Here is an 8,059-nt window from a genome sequence, read left to right as displayed (position 1 = left end):
CTCCATGGCGAATGAGAGACAGACAAAGAAAATATTCGCTTAAATATATTTATTGATTAAAATTCGGAAATACATGAAAACGTTTCGCAATAAAATTGTATACAATCTTATCATTACAAACATGTGAATCTATAAAAGAAGACAATATATTTTTCAATGAATGACCGCGACATTTTGAATACAAATAATAAATACAATATTGACCACATACTGCCGTGACATTACTTTGCAATGTCATGGGATTAAAGTTTACATTTGAAAATCGTGATACAAAATCATCAATGTGTCCTTTGAAAAAAGAAGGCGGATTCCCATAAGAATCAAAAAATTCCAATTGTTTTCCGTCTACATAAAAAGCCACCCAATGGCTTCCGGCTTCCGTCGAAGTATCCACGTTTGCAATAAAACAAGAGGGCGTCGTATCGATGACAATGTCCGCCAGATGATCACTGGGAAACACACCCAGAAAATATTTTTTGGTAATTGAGTCACTTTGAAGAATATTCTGTATTTGATTTGAATCCATTTTAATTTGCAAAATCACACAACACGTGACGAGATTTTGTAATTTCAATCACGTTTTGAAATTCGGCATAGATCAATAATGATAGCGTTTCTTCGATGGCAGTGCTAAATTTAATTTCAACTCTCAAATTTCCTTGATGTTGTAAATTTAAATGAGGACCGTTGCATAAGTCTGCGGTGAGATCAAAATTGTAAAGTGTCGTTCCGCGTGCGAATTGTTCACGAGACAAATAGATACCCTTATCACTATTGAATCCATCAAACAAACTGTGATAGGCACGATTGTAATTATTATTTTTAAAATCCAATTCCATAGGTTTACTTGGTACGGGTTGACCATCAACGTAAATAGAGATGAAATTTACATCGTGGTGTGAAAATAAGAAAGGGTTCTTTGAATATTGTCCGTTCATAGCCGCATTTTCAATGCATGCGATCACTACTCTTTTCGGCATCGCACCTAGAAATACATTATCTTGCATGAAGGAAAAACTTCCTTTCGAAATAGAATAAGTTTTACATAAAACTCTGTCGATGGGATACTTGGCAGAACTTTTTTCTAAAGCTTTCGCATGACCGAGTGAAACTCCAGGACTCACTTGAACTTTTCGTATAAATAATGACGCATGTTCCAATACCACTTTGTATGCAGCATCCACTTTTGACGATAGAAGACAAAACGCTGCATTGCTTCGAGTCATTTTAATTTTAATATCGACTAAATTTAACATGAGTCGATTCTGTTGGAATATGTCACAGTGTAATTGTCCGATCATATCAAATGTTTTACTGTGTTTACTGAGCTCATATCTTGATTTCAATCCGGGTCCAGCATTCACAGCATTGGGGTCGATTTCTTCAGGATCTTCGTCTTTGTAAAACAGCTCACAGGTAAGTTGACTTTTCTTGGCATCTTCTCCATAATTTAGCAGAGTTTCAATGTATGCACGATATGGATAAGTGTTGCTTGCAGATGAAATATTTCGTTCATTCAAACTGATGTCGATTTGTGAGAACAGAGAATGGAGAAATAAGTTGGTTGGCACTACAACTTCTTCGACTTCTGATCCATCGGGCTTGGAGGTTTTCGGTGATATGGGGGATCCATCCGCTTTGACGATTTTCGCTTTCACGTAAATGTAAGATGCGTTGAGATCTGTATATTCCACACCGCTTCCAGATATTGAAAATTCGAGAGGTGATCCGTCTCGAATGCTTGCAATGGGGTGATATTCGACAAATTGTCCTTTTTCAATAGCAGCTTGAGTGGGAGGCAGTGTGAATAAGTCCAGTTCTGATTTCACACACACTGGAGAATCGCGATGAATGAGAGAAGACATTTTTTTAAGAGAAAATATCGTGATGTGTTTTCACTCTCTTGGTTTTACGAACACTGACTTGTTTCTTGGGAAGTTTGCGCTTTTTATTCCTTCTGCCGGACCCGATCATGGTCTTTAATTTAACTGCAGCTTTATCCGTTAAGTTTTTGCCGGCTTCCTTCAAACGTCGTTTAGCGGCCACTTTGAGATTTTCACCACGTGAGACATCGTTGAATACATCAACACCACTGTTCAAAATTTGTTTACCGACCGCTTTGGCACCCGACTTGAAAAGTGGGACTGCAGCCCTGAAGAAAGATTTAAAGAGTCCTCCGAAACCATAGCCTCTTTGATAGGGTGCACCTTGATAATAATTAAGACCATTTCCAGATTGATGGGTGTAGTAATCCTCAAAGGATTTTTGACAGCATTGATATGGAATATACATCATGAGAGGAATTTCTGACGAAAGTGAAGTTTCACGTACGACCTTCCACGCTCGAATGGCACTAACATTCCTGTGTTGGTTCTTATAACGATTTCGATAGTGTCAATAATTTTTCGACTCACGGGCAAATAGTGAGGTCTTTCATATTCCACGCTGACCATTTCTCCGTCGGAACCGCTAACTTTAATTGTTCGCAGGAGCGGAGCATACACATCGCCTATGATTTGAGGTTCGATAATATCTGTATAAACCATTAGCACTCTGAAATGTGCATTAGGATCTGCAATCTGCGGGCTGAACACGGTCTGTTCAACATTTTTGTCGCTATCGCCCCCTATAACCATTGGGGGAAATCCTAACATCTGCGATAATCCTTCATGAAAGACAACGCGTGCATTGTTTTTCACTTTAACACGAACGCGTTTCGTGACGTGATTGTAATTGAAGGAAATCTTATTATCATGATCGGGTATGTTGATTGCCTTCAAAATGTCGGATACATTTTCGTAACATCCGGGTGGAATATTTCTTCCTAATTCTTTTCCATCACCTAGATCGAATCCAATTAAATTATTCTCTCGATTCACATTATACCAAGTATGCGGGTAAATGACTTCCACCAATGCACAATCCCAATGTCCAGTCAGTTCAATTGGGGTCGGTAGACGTGTAATAAAATGGGATATTTTATTATCTGGGAAATAGTTTAATGAGCTGTCGCTGGGCAAAGTCACATAGAACGAGCCCATCTTGCAGAGTGAGCAAATGATATCGTGTCTCAAGTATTTATAGGTTGGATAAATGTGAGGCCGGAATCCATTGGTTAAATTTTTCCGGATAACCACGAAACTTGACAAAATATTCAGTTTTGTTTTCCTTTTTTCTCTTTCGTAATATTTTTTCGACAGTATAATCTTCTTTCAGTTTGACTTTTTGTAATTCTTGAGGATAAAAAGTTCCTTGGATGGGTTCACCCATTAAATCTTTCACACGGTACACGGGAATAGTTCTTTTGACACATTCGGTGATGATGAATAATTCCTCCGTCCAATTCGTCTCGTATCCTTTTTCAAAAGTGAGTTTTTGTTTAGAAATACGAACGACTTCACCCACGTTGTAAACACATGGTTTCCTTTCCGCATCTTGATTATCTCCGTAGATCGCGAAATACACTTGTCCTTCATTATTCGCATTCACTTCCACAGGTGCCCTCTTGATGGTGGAATGGTAAGTAGTATTATAACTCTTTATCAAATCATCTAACACGTCAATATAGTTGTAAGTGTTTTGACTCGTGAAATATTTCCACATTTTAGTTTTCAAAGTACGATTGAATCTTTCCACTACTGAAGCCTTTGTTGCGTTGAACGTTGTGAAGAACTTGACTTGATTGTCTCGTAGAAACTTTTGAAATAGTGCATTTTTAAATTCGCCACCTTGATCCGTTTGAAGTAACTTGGGTTTCCTCTCCGCAAAAATGGATTTGAAGGCGTCGACAATCTCTCGACCTTGCTTCGTTTTTAAAGGCTTCGCCCATGCATATTTTGAAAAAATATCGATGCATGTTAATATATACCGATAACCACGATTATGTTTCTGCAAGTTTGTCAAATCGGCGAGATCCGCTTGCCATTGAAAATCTTTATGATGTACGATGACGCGATTCGTCGGGAATTTCTTTCTCACAGGTTTGTGAAGCGTGTACGCATCGACTCCCGCTAGATAATTCTGAATGTCTTTCTTGCTTTCTTCTCCGCCCAAAGCACGAAATAATGCATTGACACCGCCAAAACTTGCTTCTTGAGCCGGCTCCAGGTAAGCCTTCTTCATTGCAGCAGGAAAAATGGTTATTCGACACGTTAAAATGAATCATCCTCGGAATGTTATGAGTGAATTGGAGGTATCATTCGGTTTAAGTAGAAAATCAACGGCAAAATCTGATTTCCCTGTCAGAATATAGATGATACCCATTACGCAGCATAAACTGAGATAAAGGACTGTAATCCATACAACCTCTTCTCTGGATGCCATATCTAAAAATAACATACTATGTAAAATTAATACTGTTTTTATATTCTCCTGATTAACAAAATCTTCAAAGTCTCAACAGATGGCGCCATGTGCATTTACCTCATGTGAAAATTATATTGAGTTTCATTTTAACTTCCTCTAGCTCGAAAGCATTGGTGGCTTAATTGGCATGCGCGCGTCAATTAAAGCGTCAATGCTTTTTGGTGGACGCGTGTTCGATTCCCAACCGCGACACTCTGTAAAAAATAAAAATAATTAAATTCGCGAAACTTTGGTTGTCTTGACAACCATTCGTCGAAATTATTCAAAGTTCGGAAATAAAAAATCAACCTCTCAATAGATGGCGCCAGGAGCATTGCAAAAATAAAATCTTCAAAGTTCGCGTAAAAATATTCACATCCGAAACGTTGAGTGTTGCCATCCCAAAACTCGTAAAAGGTTACGAAAAACAAGTGTTGCCATCCGAAAACTTCTACGAAGTGTTGCCATCCCAAAACTCTGGTTGTCATGACAACCAGAAACCTCGTAATCTTTCACGGACAACTCAACTCACGCGGCGAGGGAGGGAACGGCTGGGGGAGGGGGGGGAGGTCAGTTGGGAGGCGGCTCATAGCCGCAGAGCCGCCTCTTGGGGCAGAACCGGCATTATTACCCTACTAAGATCCAAAAAGGTCGGAGACGACAAAAAGTTTGATAACTAAGAGTTTGATGTTGTGGGCATTCCTTTATAAACATTTTATGCAAATTATACATAGTATCATTTAAATAACGCTTTTGTTTTTTTTTTTTTTTCTTTTCTTCTTGTAATTGTTTCTTTTTTCCCTGGGCACAAGCGACTTGCTTTGTCAGATTCTAGAAATTTCTGTACATTTAGCTGTGTTTCTTCTGTGAAATCTCTTTTTGACAAAGTTTTGTAAGTTTTATTACCATAATTGCTAAGCATTTTGATTGAGGTTATTGTTTTTTACTTTATTGAGCAGTCGATATTTTTCATAATTTTACCAGACAAAACTTGTAGCATTGTCACTTGTAGCTTCAGCAAACAATAATTTTCTAAACACATTAGATTTGCTTTTTCCATCTTTACTATGCAATTCTCTTCGAACTTTTTCTCGTGGTGATTCATTTTTCTTTTCTTCACTTTTCTGAGATCTGCTGAATCTTTTTTTTATATTTTTCAAGTCTAGTATTTAATTTTTTGTTTTTCTCTTCTAATTCCTCTATCTTCTTTAGTTTATAACGGTTTTTTCTTATTGTTTTTTTTTCCTCTCAAAATTCCAGAATTCTTGTTTTCCTTGGCACTGTTACTATTATCCAATTGAGAAGAGGTGCTTGGAGGTGTATCTATAATTAATTCTTCAGTTCCTTCCAACTTTCTTTGTTTATGATATTTCCTTGCTTTTTCTTTCCAAAGTTTTCTTATTTTTCTTTTTTCACGTTCATTCATTTCTTGAACACATTTAATTTTTCCACTAGCCTTTCTTTGGTAGTAACGTTCTCTCTCTTTTTTTTACTTTCTTCAAACATAAGAGGATTTTTTTTTTTTAATTTCTGTCTAGCAAATGACAAAATGAACTTCTTTAAGAGTCGAATTTAATTTCTTTTCCATAAAAAATACAAAACAAAATTGCCCTATATTTTGTTTAGCAAACTGAAATTTATTATGATTTTTTCTAAGGACATGCCACGTCCACGGAGGGGAAGTCCACGGAGGAAACAAAAGTAAGCTTTAGAATTTTTCAGAGTTTTGATTTTAAAGTTAAAAAAATGGAATGCTTCTTTTTATCAAATATACTACTTTTGCTATCTAAAAATGATGTTTCAAATACAAAAGTTTTATTTTACCTTTTGTATGATGACCACGGAGAATACACTAAGAACTTTGCCAAACCAGATTTAAACACAACAATCCAACACGTGTACAAGAGAACTAAAGTTGATCACTAGAAAACAAAATGGCTAAGTATCCTACCATTTACCTTATATGGACTTGACTTTTGCTGCCCTCTATTATGTATTTATTAAGTTATTTTAAGTGTCCACGGAGGGAGACTTCAATCTTAGGGACAAAGTTTATGAGTCATTTTCTTTATAAATACAATTTATTTATTTTTTAAATTTTATTTTAAAAACATCTTAGAACTCTTAGCTGGTTAATACAATCAAAGATATTTAAAACCAATTTAAACAGTTTGAGACCAATTACAAATTGCTTTGTCTCACAGACTTAGGGACGTCCATTGAGGGGATTTTAAAGCAACATTTATTAAAAAATAAAACTGAAATATTAAGTTTATTTAATTCTCATGCATAAAATTAATTAGTTCAAAACTTAACTAAAACACATGAAAAAAATATTAAGGAATATACTGAAGTTTTTATTATTTATTACTAAGGGACTGTAAAAATCACCTTTTTGTGAGAATGACCCATATATATATATATATATATATATATATATCTTCTGTGCGGACGTTTGTCACCATAAGGCTTTTAAACGGCAAGACTGATTTTGATCAAATTTTTTGTGCGTAATTAAGTTGTGGCAAGCATGGTTTCGAAGCGCGATGGATCAAATCGGAAACGTTTTTGTTAATTAATTAATTAATTTAAACATTGGATGGTTATATCTCCCAAATGATAAATATTTATTTTAACCTATTGTTGAGCGAGAACTGAAATAAATATTTAACCCGTTTATTAAAACAACCCTGTTGTAAAAATTTCCCTGCCGGGAAAACCTGTAACTCTTCCCCACAAAAAAGAAAGCCTTCATCCTAAACCAAAAATACCTCAACCTTAAAAAGTCATGATATCTAGTTTGTCCGCCAAGTATCTGCCAAACTATCATCCTCCCTGTTCTTTTTCATCACACCTACTTCCGTTAGATCCTCCTCCCACCTGCAACTCCTCAGAAATATGGATAGATCCTTTAAATTGTTTATCTTGTTTGGCGGGAAACTTTCCTAGTTGAGGTGGTTGCTTGGTGAGCAAAAAGCCCAGTAGCTTCATCAAAATTTGGGAACGAAGCGGAATTCAAAGTCGCAATAATTCGAAAGCAAAATGGCCTTCTTCGCGAGCACGAAACAAGAACCAAATTTGTTCTTACACACTAGGAAAAGAAAATTTCGAACTTAAACCCTTTCAAACGCCATTCACTTATTTCGACAAAAATAATAATAATAATAATAATAATAATAATAATAAACAAAAAATAAAAACCAAGGGTAAATGACAATAACACTTTAGACCGGGATCCCTCGCCCTTTATCGTTATTCATTACTAACAAGCTAATTTTCTGTTAGTAACTTCATTTTGTCGAGACGCCCAACATTAGCCAGTACAAAAAATTTGTAAGTGGTAGCTAACAGGGATAATAAGGACGTAGTTTGTTGATTTGGTGGTTATCAAATATTTATAACTAACTGTTTTTTTTTAATAATTCTCATAATAATTATCTAAATTAGTCAAAAAAAAATGACCTACAAAATGCACAATTTGATCAAAGATGTCCAACTTTTGCAACATGTACTATTTATGAAGACATGAAATATAATTACTAACCAGCGGAATTGTTTTTTGATCAGTTAGTTAATATTTATATGATTTAAGACACACATTGTCCCGCAAATTTCGTGGTATGCTTTTCTGGTCCGACACTCCAAAGTTGTCAATACCACAGGACCATTTTTGTTTTTAGTAACCGTAGGAACTAATATCACGTGATAGATTAGT

The sequence above is a fragment of the Uloborus diversus genome, chromosome 5 (assembly GCF_026930045.1).
Source record: "Uloborus diversus isolate 005 chromosome 5, Udiv.v.3.1, whole genome shotgun sequence".
NCBI lineage: Eukaryota > Metazoa > Arthropoda > Arachnida > Araneae > Uloboridae > Uloborus > Uloborus diversus.
Note: the sequence above shows the minus strand (reverse complement) of the source record.